The 18,553-nt window shown below is 41.1% G+C and overlaps 1 protein-coding gene and 2 long non-coding RNA genes across 4 annotated transcripts in view; all 3 read left to right on the forward strand.

Annotated features, from left to right (window-relative positions):
• Nucleotides 1-18,553, forward strand: part of LOC309615376 — a 515,886-nt gene that overhangs the window by 446,147 nt on the left and 51,186 nt on the right. The gene's annotated exons all lie outside the window — the stretch shown is intronic.
• The window catches only part of CRH (corticotropin releasing hormone), a 435,535-nt gene that overhangs the window by 413,712 nt on the left and 3,270 nt on the right, over nt 1-18,553 (forward strand). The gene's annotated exons all lie outside the window — the stretch shown is intronic.
• Nucleotides 1-18,553, forward strand: part of LOC309615364 — a 226,510-nt gene that overhangs the window by 195,073 nt on the left and 12,884 nt on the right. The window contains exon 4 of one of the 2 annotated variants that reach the window (XR_014236770.1): nt 14,146-18,197. The exons of the other annotated variant lie outside the window; for it this stretch is intronic. This is a non-coding gene — a long non-coding RNA (uncharacterized lncRNA). Of the gene's footprint in view, nt 1-14,145; nt 18,198-18,553 lie in introns of those variants that run through there. 2 annotated transcript variants of the gene reach the window in all.

Here is an 18,553-nt window from a genome sequence, read left to right on the forward strand (position 1 = left end):
TCTTGAAAGTCACAGACTTTTAAAGTTCTGGCTCATGGTTTTTTGGTGGTTAAATTTAAAACTTGGTGGGACATATAGATACATCCTAACAGGCCACGGCCTAGTCTATCCAACATGGTAATCACTAGCCATCTCTGGCTGAGTCTTGACATGTGGCTAGTCTGAAATGAGATGTAAGTGTAAAGTACACACCAGATTTCAAAGACTTAATATGGAAAAGAAATGCAAAATTCTCATGAATAATTGTTAATATTGATTACCTATGGAAATGATATTTCTCATATAGTGGGTTAAATGAACTATGTCATTAAAATTAACTTTAGTTTTTTCTTCTTACCATTTTTTTAAAGATTTATTTATTATTTATTTTATTTATTTTTGGCTGCGTTGGGTCTTAGTTGCGGCACACGGGATCTTTCATCGCAGCGCGCGGGCTCTTCGTTGTGGTGCACAGGCTTCTCTCTAGCTGTGGCGTGCAGGTTTTCTCTTCTCTAGTTGTGGCACGTGGGCTTCAGGGCGCATGGGCTCTGTAGTTTGCGGCACGCGGGCTCTCTAGTTGAGGCACGTGAGCTCAGTAGTTGCGGCACACGGGCTTAGTTGCCCCGTGGCATGTGGGATCTTAGTTCCCTGACCAGGGATCGAACCCAAGTCCCCTGCATTGTAAGGTGGATTCTTTACCACTGGACCACCAGGGAAATCCCACTTTTTACTTTTTTAACGTGACTACTAAAAAATTTAAATTTACATATATGGCTTGTATTATATTTCTATTAGATGGTGCTAATAATTAGATGGTAAGTCAGCAGAAAAAAAGGAAATGTGCCAACCTGCAAACTAGTTCTTAAAGTTTCCACCTAGAATAACACATATAACTTCTCATATTTCTTTGTCCAAAACAAATCACATGTGCATGCTAACTTTTTTAGGGGAATGGAAATATTATCAAACTAAATGCACTCAGGGGACACACAGTCAATCTCCAGCACTAAGGACAATCACACCTCCTTCCCTTAGGCAATTTCATTAATGCCACTTATGAGACAGACTTAATATTAAACATCAATGAAGGCTGGAACCCATCAGTTTATTATTCCCACCATTGCCTTACTCTTTGCACGTGCTGGCTGAATGCAGATTTCCCAAGAAGCTCTGGATGATGAGCTAACATGAAGCGGTGTTCCTAGGACGGAAATAAGAAACACTTCTAAGAATCAATGTCAACGCTGCTTAGGTGTAGTGATACACATCAATGCTGACCACCCGGGCAAAGCTGTAGGAGGCAGACCCTCTTGGTGGGAAGCAATCAGAGATGGAGTAGATACTGCTGAGCCAGAATGTCGTGAAATATATAAATAAGGATGCACAGCACCAGCAGGCACGTACCTAGAGCAGTCACGAAACAAAAAGCCGTGTGCATGCGCGCATTACATGTCAGCAGAGGCACTCCAGGGGTGCTGGCTTAGCAGAAAGACAGGCAGGAAGCTGGGGCTGGCAGAGCAAAGAACATGCAGAGGCCGTGGATCTGGGCTGCGCGGCAGCTTTGCAACTTGATAAGGCGCCAGGGGCCTGGGTGCACGCACAAATGAAGCATCAGGGCAAAGCTGTGGATCAGACCACCAGTCTGAGCAGCACAGTGATGACTGGTCAGGGAAAGTAGTGGGGTAAGAACCAGTTAGGAAGGTAAGAGACAAGTGGCTTTACGCACTGCAGAGAAAGGCCAGGAAAGCGGCCTGACACTGCACCGGAAGGAAAGGGGCAGGGCAGAATGAACAAAGTAGAGGTGCAAAACACCGAAAGGAAACCTCAGTTTTGTGGGTAGTCTACAGCTACAACCAGGACACTTCCTGTTTGCTTCTTTCTGGTACAGGAATTCGTTCCTGGCTCAGTCTGGGAGCTGTTGGTGGGAAAGGGTAAGAGGGTGAATCTGCCAGGAGTAGGGAGTATTCACAGAGAGGTAAGAGAAGATCCTGACCATTTCACATATAAAGAACAGATAATTACACAGTGGAGTGTTTGGAGCTCACACACCACACAGAAAGATACGTGATGTCTTTACAGGTGCATGTTGGCTTCATGACCCACTTTCAACAGAACATATGCTCATCCTGAGTGGGCATGGTTGGCCCAGAGCCAGTCAAGTTATCATGTTTCAGCCTTGAATGTGACACATGCTACACACTGAAAAACTGACTGCCAGGGCAAAGCAGAGCAATCTGGTAGCATGATTCACCCCAAGGCTAACAGAGGTACAGCAGACAGTCCCTCAAGCCTTGGCCAGTGGGGTAACCTCCTTTCTGAGAGCTCATGCTGTACTTTGTTAGTTGGTTTAGTTGCTTGGCTGGGTGGTGATGGTAGTGTTGTTTGAGGTTTCTTCCTTCCTTCGTTTCTTTTCTGAGCATGAAGACCATTCGTCCACCTTAGGAGTTGGGAGAGGAGACTTATCTGAAAGAGTAGAAGACAGAAGTGTGGGGACGGGCTTAAGGCCTGGGCTTTCTGAGAGGATGACCAGAACTGGCTCACTTGTTCAGAGGCCATTAGGCTCCTTAGTGAGGGGGAAGAAGGGCACCGTATCTTTTGCTTATGGAGTCTAAAGAAGGAAGGACTAGGAATTGTGGAGAAGACTTGAGGGGAGGGACTGGGGCCAAGGAACCTCTCTCTCCTATTTTCCTACCACACACTCCCCTGGGGACCTCATCTGTTCTCATGGCTTTTTTTTTTATTTTAATTTTTATTTTATATTGGAGTACAGTTGATTAACAATGTTGTATTAGTTTCAGGTGTACAGCAAAGTGGTTATACATATACATGTTCCTCTTCTTTTTCAAATTCTTTTCCCATTTAGGTTATTACAGAATACTGAGCAGAGTTCCCTGTGCTATACAGTAGGTCCTTGTTGGTTATCTCTTTTAAATATAGCAGTGTGTACATGTCAATCCCAAACTCCCAATCTACCCCTCCCCCCGACCCTTCCCCTCTGGTAACCATAAGTTCATTCTCTAAGTCAGTGAGTCTGTTTCTGTTTTGTAAATAAGTTCATTTGTATCAATTTTTTTGATTCCACATATAAGCAATATCATATGATATTTGTCTTTCTCTCTGACTTACTTCACTTAGTCAGATAATCTCCAGGTCTATCGATGTTGCTGCAAATGGCATTATTTCATTCTTTCTAATGGCTGAGTAATGTTCCATTGTATATATGTACCATATCTTTTTTATCCATTCATCTTTCAATGGACGTTTAAGTTGCTTCCATGTCTTGGCTATTGTAAACAGTGCTGCAATGAACATTGGGGTGCATGTATGTTTTTCTCTGGATGTATGCCCAGGAGTGGGATTGCTGGATCATATGGTAGCTGTATTTTTAGTTTCTTAAAGAACCTCCATACTGTTCTCCATAGTAGCTGCACCAATTTACATTACCACCAACAGTGTATAGGCGGGTTCCCTTTTCTCCACATGCTCTCCAGCATTTATTGTTTGTAGAATTTTTGATGATGGCCATTCTTACTGGTGTGAGGTGATATCTCGTAGATTTGATTTTCATTTCTCTAATATTTAGTGATGTTGAGCATCTTTTCATGTGCCTCTTGCCCATCTGTATGTCTTCTTTGGAGAAATGTCTGTTTAGGTCTTCTGCTCAGTTTTTGACTTGGTTGTTTGTTTTTTTGATATTGAGCTGCATGAGCTGTTTGTAAATTTTGGTGATTAATCCCTTGTCGGTCACATCATTTGCAAATATTTTCTCCCATTTTGTGTGTTGTCTTTTCATTTTGTTTATGGTTTCCTTTGCTGTGCAAAAGCTTTTGAGTTTAATTAGGTCCCATTTGTTTATTTTTGTTTTTATTTCCATTACTCTGGGAGAAGGATTGAAAAAGATATTGCTAAAAAAAAAAAAAAAAAAAAAAGATATTGCTGCAATTTATGTCAAAGAGTGTTCTCCCTACGTTTTACTCTAAGAGTTTTATAGTATCCAGTCTACATTTAGGTCTTTAATCCATTTTGAGTTTATTTTTGTCTATGGTGTTAAAGAAAGTTCTGATTTCATTTTTTAACCTGTAGCTGTCCAGTTTTCCCAGCACCATTTATTGAAGAGACTGTCTTTTCTCCATTGTATATTCCTGCCTCCTTTGTTGTAGATTAATTGACCATAAGTGTTGGGTTTATCTCTGGGCTTTCTGTCCTGTTCCATTGATCTATATTTCTGTTTTTGTGCCAGTACCATACTGTTTTGATGACTGTGGCTTTGTAGTATTGTCTGAAGTCAGGGAGCCTAATTCCTCCAGCTCCGTTTTTTTTTTTTTGTTTTGGTTTGGTTTTGTTTTTTCCTGAAGATGGTTTTGGCTATTCAGGGTTTTTTATGTCTCCATACAAATTTTAAGACTTTTTTTGTTCTAGTTCTGTGAAAAATGCCATAGGTAATTTGATAGGGATTGCACTGAATCTGTAGATTGCCTTGGGTAGTATAGTCATTTTGACAATATTGATTCTTCCAATCCAAGAACATGGTTTATCTTTCCATCTGTTTGTGTCATCTTTGATTTCTTTCATCAGTGTCTTATAGTTTTTGGAGTACAGATTTTTTGCCTCCTTAGGTAGGTTTATTCCTAGGTGTTTTATTCTTTTTGATGCAATGGTAAATGAGATTGTTTCTTTAATTTCTCTTTCTGATCTTCCATTGTTAGTATATAGAAATGCAACAGATCTCTGTGTATCCCATGGCTTTAAATGCCATCTGTATGCTGATGACCCCCAAATCCCTGCCTCCAGATCAGACCTCCCCTTCCAGGTTCCAGGTGTGTATTCTGGCTTCCCACTGGACTTCTCCTTCTGTCTGTCTCACACACAGCTGAAACTTAATTCCAAAACCTGAATGGATTTCCGCTCACTCTCACGAGTGCATTTTCCCCTCAGATTTCCCCATCTTAGTTAATGACACCATCATGGGCCGGTCTTTCAAGCAAGAAATCTAAGTCATACTCGCTTCCTCTTTGTCTCACTTCTCAGATAGAATCCAACAGGAAGTCGTGTTGATTCAACCACCAAGTAGGTGGAGAAGGCCTTGGTTCCTCCCGAAGGCCACTGCACTCAGCAGCAGCCTCCTCACTGCTTCCCCCCCTTGCTTTCTCTTCTGCATCCTACAACCCATTCTTCATGCACTTTGAAGCAAGGATGACCTGGAATTTCAATTATTTCATGTTATTCTCCCATTTCAGTGGCTTTATTTTTCACACATAATTATATGCAAGCTCTCTATGGCCTTCCGTCCTGCCACTGACCGTACCTCCCTTCCCATCTTGTACTGTTCTGCCCCTTGCTCACTGTCCATCAGCAACCCTGGTTTTCTTTCTGTCTCTTTAACATACCTACCTCAGGGAGTTTGCATATGCTGTTCCTTCTGGCTGTGACACTCTCCCTTCCTTCAACTGCTTGCATGATTACTGTCTCCTCATTTTTCTTGTCCTACCTCACATTACCTCCTCAGAAAGGCCTTCCCTGAATGGTCACCCTCCCCTATTATTCTGTCTCTGCCTCCCGCTCTTTTCGTTCAAAGCACATTTCACAATTTGTAATAATGTTTTAATTCAGTGTTTTACTGTCTGAACCACTAGCACCTCGCTTGGGCCTTGCATATAGAAGATACTCAATATGTTTCACTGTTATTGTTTGTTCCATGTGTCCTACACCTGAATTCTACCATCATAGTTATGTGAAAATTCACTTGGTTGGCCAGGGTGTTTCTGTCCAGTAGACTGGAGGTATGGCTTCTGCAAGGGACACCAAGAAAATACCCAGAAAGTGTGCTGCACTAAATGGGTTAACATATCAGAGAAAATTGCCCCATTACATGAGTGGGAATATTTTTCAGTCTGTGCTTCACGGTCTCATCCATCAGCCATTCACTCATCATGTAAACAAGAAATCCCCTGCATGTGCATTAGACCTTGCCCAATACACATCTGATCACGGCATGAGGACAGCCTGCTGAGAACAGAGCAGGATGCATAAACTCTCGAGGTCAACTGGAACCCTGGCAAGGGAGGGGAAGAATTCCTAAGTTGTCCTTTGGTGCTGGTCGAGGACACACTGGTACACCGTGAGCTTGAGTCGGAGTAGACTAAGTAGCTCTATTTCACAGTAATTAGACTTCACCAGTGTCTGGGTCCCATGCATCAGATTGGAACAGAATTTATAAGACTGGCCTTCTTACAGGGACAACTTGAAGGAAGAGAGTCCAAAGCATCAAGGGATGCTGAAGAAACATTACCCAGGGCAATGTAAGAGTGTGTGCCAAAGTGTAGAAGTAAAACCATATTAAGAGGAGAGGTGGGATTAACCAAGAGTTAGGAGAGACAGGAACGTGAGTCAAGTAGAACTGATAAACAGGAGCCGACCTTGGAAGGCACAGGATAGTCAGGCTGGGAAGTTCCTCCTAGAGTTGCCTCTACATCCTGCGGCAAGAGACCCACTTTTGTCTCTCCAGTTTGGTAGGGTGCCAGAAATTCCACCTGCTCTGCTCTACTTAAGAGCTATGTGCCTGAATGGCCATAAAATTCCCCTGCAGTTTTAAGAATTTAAGAAGTTGCATCAGATTGCTGGCAAAGCACTCAGACAGAAACACAGGTCAGGAGGGAAAGGGAAGAGGCAAGATGTGCCAGGACGGAGCGTGCTGTAGAATAGCTACTTGAGTACCAGGTGTAGAGGTGTGGAGTGTCTGCCCTCAGGACCAGTAACTCAGTCCGTGCCTCTACACGGTGACGCATCTAAGCTCATCCCACAACACTGTAGTGGAAAGTTATAGAGATCACAAGGTTCTAGGGAGCTCTGCTATTGTATCACTTTGGGTACCCCAGGTTTTTATATAAATGCCCAAGAGGCTAGGATTTATAGAGAAAGAGAACTCTATTAGTTTGTCTACCTTCAGTTGCAGGAACAGGAAGGCAAAAATACAATTTATTCACTTAAAAAACTGAAAGGTTTCAGGACAAAAAACTTCAGGCATGAATGAATTCAGTAGTTCAAACCTCCCCACCAAAAGCCAGCCTCTTTCTTTCTCCCTCAGGTCTGGCTTCATTCTCAGACTGACTCGTGTCCAGGCTCTCTTCCTGTCTCTTTCTAAGAGGAGAAAGAGCTTCTTTTCTCAGTAATTCCAACAGAGATCTCAGGACTGGCTCTGTTTGTACTGATTTAGTCATATGCCTATCTCCAAACTAATCCCTGTGACTAGGGGAATACACTGGTTGGCCAAGACCTGGGCAGTGTAGGAAAGAAGTTTAGCTCCACCTGGACCACCTGCACTAAGGGTAAGAGAAATTTCCCGAATAAAAATAAAAATATTAGGAATTCCCTGGCGGTCCAGTGGTTAGGACTCCATGTTTTCACTGCTGAGGGCCCGGGTTCAATCCCTGGTTGAGGAACTAAGATCTCACAAGCCATGCGGTGCAGCCAAAAAAATAAAACAAAATAAAAACTAAAATATTGTTAAAATAGTATAGTAAGAAGGAGGCATGGAGGCCAGAAGAGCAAACACAAGACACCAAGGGGACTGGGATAAACTAAGATGGGTGTGAGTACACAGAGCCAAAGTCAAGATTTAATCAGGAGAGTCATGGTGCTGAGCTGAGTGAAATTGGAATGTGAACTGAATGAAAGGGGCCAGGAGAGGACCCACGTACGGTGAGCAGAAGGGTTGGTAACTGGGATTGTTAAGGGCGAGGTTCAGCCCAGGTTCACTAGAAAACAGAGCCTAGAGCAACACTTAATTGCTAATGCTTCATTGGGAGGCGCAATGTCAAGGCTGCAAAAATGAGGGAGAAAGGAAATGAGGCTAGAAGCAAACAGGATGGTGTCACTCCTTCATGAAGAGACACAGAGGACCTCTACTATAAAGGGGCCATTTCCTTTACACTGTACTGGAACACCGTACCGTGGAACAGTCCATTGTAGGGAGGGGCAGAGAAGAAATTTATCTGCCATCACCACCGATCAAAGTGTGTGCCCATGGAGTTAACTCCCCCGAACCCCTGTGGTGTTGCCTGTCCTGTTCAGTATGTGAAGCCAGCTTTATGTAACCTGTGACATGGTGTTTCATCCGAGTGCATGTAAGGAAGTAGTGGGAGGCACCAAAGACTCTGGGCATTGGCCTCAGGCAGTAGAACAGTCTGGAACTGAGCAGAACTCAGGCAGGGAGCTAATTGCTGCAAAAACAGCTGAGGAGAAGCAAGGGGCAGAGGGCCCAAGAGCTGGGTGAGGCCAGGGGAATCTGAGGTGGCACATAGGATGTATTCAGTACAGGGTTCATACTTTCAATTAGGATTTTTTTAACTGCCACTAGCCTAGCTTGGCACATTGTAGGCCCTCCATAAGTGTGGATATAAATGAGTAAGTTAATATGTGCTAGGCATTATGTTAGGTCCTTGGGATACAATAGCAACGAAAGCACAGATTTCAGGCAGATAAATTCTCCAGAACAGGTCAGGGATCAGTTAATTTCATTTTTAGGGGAACCTAGCTGTGCTGAGGACAGGACTTTTTAAAGATGTAGTCTTGACATGGGTTCCATGCTGTAATCTCTGAAACATTCCCATATTTTCTCATGTGGCCCAAGTGGTCTGTGCCTCCTGTCTCTAGAACCTGTGAGTTTAATAAGCTTTGTTTTTGTTTGTTTGTTTGTTTGTTTTGGTTTTCCTGAGTCTTTCCTGTGTCTTCTCTTCTGGCTGCACCTGATTGACCATTTCATAAAAGAATACAAAACAAACACCAAGTTACACACAAGGCATTATATAATGAGAACATACGTTATATCTGTATCTGTGGATATATCTATGTCTATGGATACATCCATATATACACTATGTATTGATCTGACATTACAGATGGCATGTCACTCATAATTTCGGGGGATATAATTATTAAAATGGTAAACTATAGCCACTCATCCCTATAACAATTATAACTAACAATTCTATAGCATTTACATGTCTCAAGCCCTGTTCTGAGTATTTTGCTGATGTTAGCTCGTTTAATTCTCACAACAATTCTATGAGATAGTGCATAGCCCGCCAAGAGATCTTCTTAGGCTCAACCAAACTCTCAGACTCACCAAGTGACAACGGACCACCAGCCTATTCAGGATATAGGAGAGGAACCAAAGCTCACCAGCAGGGCACTTCAGACCTTTCTCTTCAGTGGCAATTCTTGAAACAGTGCAACAGCCTGGGGGCAGGAAATAGGACCCACATGGGATAAGTGTAGGATCTGCCTGGCTTAGAAGCCTCATTCTTCACCAGAGCCAATACCTCCTGTAGGGTTTTTCCCCCCTTTTAATTAATAGACATTATATTTTAGAGCAGTTTTAGGTTTCAGAAAAATTGAGAGGAAAGTACAGAGAGTTCCCATATACTCCCTCAGCCCTCGATACACAGTTTCCCTTATTATTAACATCTTTTATTAGCGTGATACATTTGTTACACTTGATGAATGAATGAAGATAGATTGTTATTAATTAACATCCTAGTATATTATTAGGGTTCACTCTTAGTGTACATTCTGTGGGTTTTGACAAATGTGTGATGTCACATATCCACCATGATAGCATCATACAGAATAGTTTTACTGTCTTAAAACCCCCGTGTATTCTACCTCTTCATCCTCTTCTTTCCTCAGACCCCTGGCAACCACTGATCTTTTTACTCTCTCCATAGTTTTTGCCTTTTCCATGGTGTAATGTAGTTGCAATCATACAATATGTAGCCCTTTTGGTCTTTCATTTAGCAATATGTTTTTAACATCCCTCGATGTCTTTTCCTGGTTTGATAGCTCATTTCTTTTTTAAAAATAATTAATTAATTAATTTGTTTGTTTGTTTATTTATTTTTGGCTGCGTTGGGTCTTTGTTGTTGCACGCGGGCTTTCTCTAGTTGCAGCGAGCGGGGGCTACTCTTCGTTGCGGTGCACAGGCTTCTCATTGCAGTGGCCTCACTTGTTGCAGAGCACAGGCTCTAGACACGTGGGCTTCAGTAGTTGTGGCACGTGGGCTCAGTAGTTGTGACACACGGGCTTAGTTGCTCCGTGGCATGTGGGATCTTCCCAGACCAGGGCTCGAACCCGTGTCCCCTGCGTTAGCAGGCAGATTCTCAACCACTGTGCCACCAGGGAAGTCCCTGAAAGCTCATTTCTTTTTATTGCTGAATAATATTTCATTGTATGTTTGTACCACAGTTTGTCTACCCATTCATCTATTGAAGGACATCTTGGTTGCTTCCAAGTTTTGGCAATTATGAATAAAAGCTCCTGTAAACGTTTGTGTATAGGTTTTTGTGTGGACCTAAGTTTTCAACTTATTTGGGTAAATACCAAGGAGCATGATTCCTGGATCGTATGCTAATATTTCCTGTAGGATTTTTATAGGCATAACTACAAGGATCCTGAAAGATACAAGCCTAGTTTTAAGGGTCACCGTACTCAGGGAAGCCCAAAGTGTGGCATCCCCATAAATGCCCATTGGGCATTTATAGATTTTTTCTAATTCCTCCCAGTCCAGATGCAATTTGCCACTCAGAGTTCATTTTTACCATAAACAACGATGTCTAGTAACATGGTTGACATTTCTACTTTTCCCAGATTACCACAAGAACAGAGCTGGATAGTCAACCAATGTTTAAGTCTTACAGAGGGATAATAGGTTTTGTTAAACCCTTTGCTCACAGATGTGTATTTTTATTTCCCCCGTTTTTCAAATGAAGAAGCTGAAGCACAGAGGATACCCAGGATCACATAGCTAGTAAAAAGTGGAACCAAGAATCAGACTCAGGCATTTGGCTCCAGAGTCTGTGCTCATAAATGCTATATTATACTGCCTCAAGCATTATTTGCCTTTCTTATAAATGGAGGTAGTGTTTATGTAAATAAGTCATGGGTTAATATCCCTAGAATATTAGATTATAAGCCTGTGACCACTAAAGTTGCTGTAATGCTGATTTTATCTAAGAGCCTCTCTATTTCTGTGCTCTGGGGGAAATTTTTTCGAAACCTCTAATTTTCAGGGGGTGGGGAAGTCCCCAGGATTTCTGGGGACTCTCACCACTTAAGGCCTCCGGATCTCCTCTGACTCAGGCCCCGGCACCAGAACTTACTGTCTCTATTTTATTTCCCACAAAAGCCATGATGCAGAATTTGGCCACTTTACTGGTTTTCATAAGAAGTACAGTTGCCTCAAGCTTTTGTGATTTTGTAAAATTTCCTGCATGTGCATGAGGTCACTGAGAAGAGTCACCTTGCTGAGTTCATAGTATTCCAGCCAACATGGCATTTGCTCATGTTCATTTCCCTTCTTTTCCTTTCTCTCCCTTCTCCCTCTGCCTCACCCCAATTGCAAATAAATCTTTTTTACTCTCTTCTTTCCTCAGAAGACTTCAGAGCACCTATACGCTGCAGGGAAGTACTATTTCTTATGAATACAGGCTTCCAGAGGCTGTCTTCATAAGAAAGGTGAGCCTTCCCCAAGAAGAACCTGTGTACACTTGTTATATAATATTTTTTCCATCTCATTACATTGTGATCGAGGTAGCTGATCAGCAGTCCATTATCATCAGCCTTCAGTGACTATATTTGATAATAGTGTTACAATGACCAAAATATCACCAGAAATGTGTCACTAAAGATCTTTGTTTAGTCTATTACGTTCTTTTTTTTTCCAAATGCGTCTGCACTGAGAGCATCATTCTTTTTTTTTTTTTTTAATTGGAGTATAGTTGCTTTACAATGTTGCGTTAGTTTATACTGTACAGCAAAGTGAATCAGCTATACGTATACATATATCCCCTCTTTTTTGGATTTCCTTCTCATTTAGGTCACCACAGAGCACTGAGTAGAGTTCCCTGTGCTATACAGTAGGTTCTCATTAGTTATCTATTTTATACATAGTATTAATAGGGTATATATGTCAGTCCCAATCTCCCAATTCATCCCACCCCCTCCCCTTTCCCCCTTGGTATCCATACGTTTGTTCTCTATGTCTGTGTCTCTATTTCTGTTTTGTAAATAAGATCGTCTATACCAGTTTTTTCAGATTCCACATATATACGTTAATATACGATATTTGTTTTTCCCTTTCTGACTTACTGCACTCTGTATGACAGTCTCTGGGTCCATCCGTGTCTCTACAAATGACCCAATTTCGTTCCTTTTTATGGCTGAGTAATATTCCATTGTACATACGTACCACATCTTCTTTATCCATTCCTCTGTTGATGGACATTTAGGTTACTTCCATGTCCTTCCTATTGTAAATAGTGCTGCAGTTAACATTGGGGTGCATGTGTCTTTTTGAACATTACATTCTTGTGTTCTACTTTTTATTTTCCTTTTAGTATAGCCAACAAAATAGTAGAGAGAGCAGAAGCAATTTATTTCTCATTTAGCAGAGACTGTATGAGATTTTCTCATAAATCTCAAGCTGTACAACCCAGGAATCATTAACATCCAGTTGTTCTACTCTGTGTCATCATATGCCCATTAGTTTTGACTGAAAGGGGGCTTTTTTTGCAATGCCTGTCTTTGTTAATGTTTAGCCAAAGTTGTGGTTGGCAAATTAACAACAGATTGAAACATTTCATCTTTCATTCTTGAACTAATATTTTCAGATTTGCCATGTGATGTAATTTAGGTCAGAGCTATCAGTTTCCTGTGAGATATTGTATTCACTAGGTTTTAGTTCAATTCAAATCTATAAATATTTTGAATGCCTAGTATTTACAAAGTACCATGAGAGATGATGGGAGAGATTCCAAGGTGAGCAGGACTCTGTCACCGGCCTCGAGAAAGCCTAGTGGAACAGATAAGACATGAACCCAGTAACTGCAACATGAGGTAGAACATAACTGCTGTAAGAAAGAAGAAGGTGCAAATATTGTGCTGTGGGATTTTAAGAGGACAGATCAATCACATCCAGTTGGGAAGATCAGGAGATGGCATTAGAGTAGGTCTTTGAAGGCTAAGTAAAATTTTGAGAGATTGGGATGATGGGGAAAGTATTAAAGATAGGAGGCCCACAAAGGCAAGAGTCTGGAAGTGTAAGGGGTAGAATCAGAGATCAGCAAAGTGCTTTTTTTTGACAGGAGCACAGGATGCTGAGAGGGGACTGTAGGTAACAAAGCTGGAAAGGTAGGGCGTATTTCAAGAAGCTGGAAATCTGCCTTAAAATAGTAAAAATAGTTGAGGCTAGAAAACCTTCCAGTCTTGAAATTATAAGCAGTTTCAATCTCTCGGGTAGAGACTGGAATTTACCTTTGGGGCCAAACTGCTAAATCAGTTTTTGTAAACATAACTTCATTGGGCCTTTTAATTTTGTAGATATGAGGGCAAGTAAGTACTCACTGTTTTTCTTAAAGAAGGACAAAATGCGATGAAGTAACCCAAATGCAAATGCTTTGAACAGTCTGTTTAGTAACGTAAATTGGGTGTATCTTAAGCTCAGTTATGCTTCTTCAGAGTTACAATTTTTTTCTCAATCTACATTTAGAATTTCTTATGTCTGAAAATTGCTGGTTGTTCTTGGGTGATGTGTTGATGGATTCTTGCCCAAGCATTTGTTTACGGGAGATCAGGAATGAAAACCCGGCTGTAGTAGGGGTGTGTGAAGGACCATTCTGCTCTTCACCACACGCTGGAGGAAAGGCTGTAAAGGAATTGTATTTGGCTTGTGGTAATGCTTCCAGGCTGGATTCTTGGTGGCCCACATGTGGCGTTACATAAACTAGACAGCCTAATATTAGTAAATGTGGTCTGGGAGGATGGGACCTGCTGAGGTAGGTGAGCCTAATACTTAAAAGTGTGGTTCCCTGTAAGGGGATGATTCTCCTCAGTATTACTCATCCTGGGAAGACAATCCTCCTAAATCGGGAAGTGAGGGCACTGGGGACAGCGTTTTTCTCTCTCTAGGCCCAGGTGCCGTGCTGGGTCTGGACTCCCTAGAAGGGACATTGTGGGAGCCTCTGTGGTAGAGTGAGTCGAGCCTTCCATTTGGAGGCAGGAGCTACTTTATTCAACGACTCTGAGGTCATGTTTTGTGGGCTCTAAGAGTAGTAAATTTTCAGTAGCAGTTTGACATTATTCTCTGTGTTCTGCTTGTGTTCTCCCCTCAAGCACTGAATGAAGTTTTGTTAAAAAGCTCTAGCCTGGCCTCAGGTGTGCTGTGAGGAATTAAGGAGCACCCATCCAGGGTTTGGAGTGAGAGGCCATAGGCCCGCAGCACACTTTCTCGGAGGTCTGAGAGGATCTGAGTGGTGGTGCCAGCAGTAGACAACCAGGCCTTCTCCTGAAGTTCAAGAGCAATGGTGACAGCCACATGGAGGGCAGTGAAGTCAGCCAGCCAGACAGAAGACCCAGAAGGACCGGCTGCAGATCACACATGAGGCAGTGCCCTGGGAAACTCTGAAAAATAACGTGGGAAAAGAATGAGAGAAACCGAACTGAAGGATGTTCCACAAACAACTAGCCTGTACTCAAGAATGTGAATTTCATGAAAGGCACAGAGAGGCTGAGAAACTATTCTAGAGTAAAGGAGACAAGAGACGTGACAACCAGATAAAATGTGTGATCCTGAATTGACTCCTGGATCCAAGAAATAAATGCCATAGAGGACATTTAATTATTGGGATAATTGGTAAAATTTGAATATGGGATGCGTATTGGATAATAGTTAATATAGCTCTGTTAAATTTCCTGAATTCGATTAGTGAGTTGTGGTTATGTAAGAGAATGTTCTTGTCCTTAGGACGTATTTAGGTATTTAGGAGATAAGATCAGGTATTTAGAAGTGAAAGGTCATGATGTCTGCAACTTTTTCTCCAATGGTTTAATCAAAAAATTAACAGTAGTAATAAAGTGAATGTGTGCACGTGTGTGTATCTGTGAATATAGAAGGGGAGAAAGAGGAAAAGTAGGTGAGACACTGAAAAGCAGTAATTTCACAGGTGAGCACTCAATGCATAATAATTTATTATTGAAAGTGTGACTTTAGATGTATCAAGTAGTACATCATGGTAAGGTCTGGGACATACAGGTGCCTTTATTTTGTAATCATATCTTGGTAAGGCTTGAGATATACACATCATATGTTTAAAATACTTAATACTACATTTATAGGCACTTTGATAAGCGTGCATACCACATAATAAGGTATCCCTTTTCCTGTTACCTGTAACATTGATTTAGAGCTAAAGCTTTCTAATTGCTTTGTTTTATGTTATGATGGAGAACAGGTGTACTGATAGGTATGATTGGTTCACTTGCTACTCTGAAAATATATTGACTTAACTCATTTTTGCATCCTTAACATCTAGTAATGTTCCTAATAATGGTGGTTAATGAGTGAATTAACTAAATGAATTGAATAGCTGTATAAACAGCACTTAAAGGAGGCAATAAATTTCTACCACTTTATGAGATATACAGCGTGGACAAAGAGAGATAAAAAATGGACAAACCTTCCTGATGAGATCAGTGGACAGACCTCTCTTTCCATTTGTTTGCCATGGTATTCTCTTTAACCCAGATTCACATCTGGCTTTTTTTTTTTAAGTTTCATGTGTACAACATTATGTTTTTCCTTCTGTCTACACTACAGTGTGCTCACCACGAAAAATTTAGTTTCCTATCATCACCATACAGTTGATCTCCTTTATCCATTTCTCCCTCCACTCCCACCCCACATCTGACCTTTATCTGGTTCCGCTATGACTTGGAGAAGCTCCAGCTTTATTCCTTCCTATCTGGGTATCTCAGCAAATAGCTCTCCTGAGTTCATTGTTGTTTCTGGCATTTGCTAAGTTCATCTGTTTGATGCATTCAACCCTTGCGTAGGGAAGATCTTGGTTTCTGCCAAGCAGTTCCCTCCCTGGGGACTAATAAGTTAGGGACCACATTAAGTTGAATGTCAAGCCCATTCCAAAGTACTGACCCAAAACACAGTATTCCTGGCTGGCAAGAGATAGCTATCAAAGCATACTGGCTGAGCATGTATTCCTGTGTGTGTGTGTGTGTGTGTGTGTGTGTGTGTGTGTGTGTGTGAGGAGGAGAGAGAGAGAGAGAGAATAGGCAAGGAGGAAGAAATCGGTAGATGTTAGTCAAAGCCAAAATAGAGTATATGTCTATTTTAAAGAATAAACCCATCATTTTTGCTTTTTTCTCCATTTTTGAGATTGCTATGTATATACACATAATTCAAAATTCTTAAAGTCTTAGGGAACATTTATTAACTTATTCTTCTCCCAGTATTCAGACATTATTAAAATTATATTTTAAATGTGATTTCATGAATAAGTAGAAGAATGAGTCTTTAGGCCTAGAAGTGTTCAGTGTTCAAAGTTTTAAGTGCATTACCCCAATATATTATGGATTTAAAGATGGCCATCCATTTCATAAAGAATAAGATTAAGGGCAATAAGAGAAGTAAATTGTGTTTAGAGACAAAGAATATAGTAGGCATAAGTTCATATCTGGCAGTTGGTGAAAAGTTAATGGCCCTGAAAGAAGAGGGCCATTTTTCATTTTGCGGTGTGTTCTCTGCACAGGTGATGATCATGATATTAAAAAAACTAAGACAAAGGCTCTCTTTAAGCCTTGGATAGAGAGGATATTATGAGAACCCCTGACTGCCAGAAACACAGAGATAATTGTGCCACTATCTGTAATTCCTAGGCAAGAAGATAGGTTTTGGATAAGGCAAAAGGCCTCCTAATTTTCAGACATAGGAAGACGTTTTTTCATGCATTTACTTAACAAAACTTTATTGAGAACCTTCTGAGGTAACAAGTACTGTGCTAAACACTGGGGGTAAAAAGAGAAATAAGACATGGTTCCTAGAGAAGGGAGATGCTTAGCAGGTAACACAAACATTTGGGAAGTGCATTATTGATTTGTGCAGGATATCATCAGGTGATCAGAGCTGTAGTTATGAGCATGGGCTTACAAAAGAGACAGATGTGCAGTTGATACTGGCTGTCTCATACAAGCCATGTGGATCTGGAAAAGCAATTAAATAGCCCTGGCCCTCACTCTCCATCTGGGAGTAAAATCTACCTCCTAGGCTTGTAATAGAAATTTAATGAAATAACGTAAATAAAGCACTTAATACAATGCCTGGCACAGAGTAGCCACTCAATAAAATGGCAATGATTGGGGTTATTATTATATCTGGAAACTATGTATTGGTAATGTTAATCCTGGGCAAGATTCAAAAACTGTAAAATATTTTTTTTTCCTAATAAAGATGTGACCACAGAGAGCTATACAACGGGTTCACTAACAAATCAGCTACGATTAACCTCATTGCTTTTTTGGCATAGTTACCCCGACACCTAGTTACTAACAAGTCAGATAAAGAAAGAGGTAAGTAGGCATAACGTTAGTGGGTTTAGCAAGGCACCTGGCAGTCTCCCATACCACACCATTAGGCATTTGGGAAAACTAGGTTAGTCCTGGTGATGGTACAGTGAGGTGGATTTGCATGTGGCTGATGGTGCTTACCAAAGGGTGATGTAAACCTGAAGAGAAGTGTATAGGGCCGTTGTTCTGCCCTTCCAGTTCAAAACTTTTATGAACAAATTAGAAAAGAGCTTTAATGGCAGTCTGACAAAATATAACTTCTCATTAGACGAAATAAGCAATATGTTTCACGATGGATTCAGGACCCAAAAGGAGCTCTCTCCACAGACCGGAAAAACAGACCTAGGCTCCTTGAATTTTATTCTCTATGTGTAGTCTTTAAAGTAGGTTTTTGTTTTTGTTTTTTTTAATTTATTAATTTATTTATTTATTTATTTTGCCTGTGTTGGGTCTTTGTTTCCGTGCGAGGGCTTTCTCTAGTTGCGGCAAGCGGGGGCCACTCTTCATCGCGGTGCGCGGGCCTCTCACTATCGCGGCCTCTCTTGTTGCGGAGCACAGGCTCCAGACACGTACGCTCAGTGGTTGTGGCTCACGGGCCTAGTTGCTCCGTGGCGTGTGGGATCTTCCCAGACCAGGGCTCGAACCCGTGTCCCCTGCACTGGCAGGCAGATTCTCAACCACTGCGCCACCAGGGAAGCCCTTTAAAGTAGTTTTGATCATTGTAGACTATATGGTCTGAATTTACAGAGAAACAATAAAGCTTAAGTGCTCGACTCCAGACTGAAAGCAAGGAAAATGTTAAAGTACTCATCTTATATATATATATATATATATATATATATAATATATATATAATATATATATATAACATATATATATATATTAGAGATGTATTCCTTCTGCAGAAAGAGAGACATAGTTCTGACAATCATACTGTGTCACTATTTTGTACTAAATACACATATGCAATATGATATAATAAGAATTTAACTCAGTTTCTTAATGTCCTGGTTTTATCATTTTGGTAAACAGCAAAACTAACTTTTGGTGACAAAATACAAGCTTTCTCTCTCAATTTTCTGATAAGTTTCCAAATTATACACAGATGTTAGCCTCAAAATTAAAATTAAATTATTGCCCCTAAAACAATTACTCAAACTTTCCC

Source organism: Balaenoptera borealis, assembly GCF_965194805.1.
Source record: "Balaenoptera borealis genome assembly, chromosome: 17".
In the NCBI taxonomy this organism is placed as follows: Eukaryota; Metazoa; Chordata; class Mammalia; order Artiodactyla; family Balaenopteridae; genus Balaenoptera; species Balaenoptera borealis.